This window comes from Cyprinodon variegatus, unplaced genomic scaffold (assembly GCF_000732505.1).
Source record: "Cyprinodon variegatus isolate N-32 unplaced genomic scaffold, C_variegatus-1.0 Scaffold2755, whole genome shotgun sequence".
Taxonomy (NCBI): domain Eukaryota; kingdom Metazoa; phylum Chordata; class Actinopteri; order Cyprinodontiformes; family Cyprinodontidae; genus Cyprinodon; species Cyprinodon variegatus.
The window spans coordinates 14108-15088 of record NW_015153208.1 but is presented as its reverse complement, the minus strand read 5'-3'; the positions used below and the strand labels follow the sequence as shown (position 1 = coordinate 15088).

Sequence of the window (981 nt, the reverse complement as noted above, 5' to 3'; positions counted from 1 at the left end):
AAAATTTGTGAATAACATAGAAACCCTTACCACTAAAGCAGTGCAGAAGGGGGCATGGATAATATACAGCAAGGACGTATCCGAGCTGCCCCAGCATCTGGAAAGACACGGCAAAGGCTGTCAGTTAAATAAATACCTGATATACTTATAATTTTTTTTTTTTTCTGGATCAGAAAAACTCACCTGTCATTGTAGTAGCAAAAACGGGCAATTGAATATATAACAGCTGGCACAAGTGGAAAACCTGCAAAACATTTAAAATTATATCTTTGGTTTGCATCAGAGCATGCTATTTATTTAGATGGGAGAGTTTGCATTTTACTAACCCCATCCTAGAAGATAATACCACAAAAGATGCTGTTTTTCTGCAAACACAGCCACAACAATCAGAGTGTGTAGGTAGATGCCCTCACAGAGCATCCAGAAGTAGTTACAGCCCATTATATATAAATGGATGAAGGCCAGAAGCTTACAGACTCCCTGTATGGAGAGAGGAACAGAAACCTCAGCATCATTTGGTGCATGAACATAGGCTGACAAAGAAATCCAACAAATTGAACTTGTGTTCACATGTTGGACACATTTTCCACATATATTCATGCAGTTTGATCTTGTATTCCATGTTTGTTCAAATTTTGACCATGAGATTGTATATTGCTCACATTTGCACCACATAATCAATAGATTTTACTTTGTGTAATACCTCTTTGATTTATTTGTCAAAAAACCAAAGTATTTGTATGTATGTTTTATTGTGTATTCTTATAGTTTGTTTTTTTATGTAAACATCCCTATGATGTACTTTGAATGCACATTATAAAAAAATAAAATAAAATCAAAAATGGTACAAAAATAAAAAAAAAGAGGTTCAAAAGTAAACACTGACACCAATCTGTAAAGTTATTCAGATGTATTTATCATGTTTAACAAAAATTACACATAGAAAATGTTGCTAATGTTTAAATACTATTTGGATGCTTT

General features: G+C 33.3%; 1 long non-coding RNA gene across 1 annotated transcript; it reads right to left on the bottom strand.

Annotated features, from left to right (window-relative positions):
* Positions 1 to 18: 18 nt before the first annotated feature.
* On the bottom strand, positions 19 to 477 carry LOC107081049. Its single transcript, XR_001481018.1, has 3 exons — positions 327 to 477; positions 184 to 244; positions 19 to 97 (listed from the first exon to the last, which is right to left on the bottom strand). It is a non-coding gene; the product is annotated as an uncharacterized LOC107081049 (long non-coding RNA).
* Positions 478 to 981: the final 504 nt, after the last annotated feature.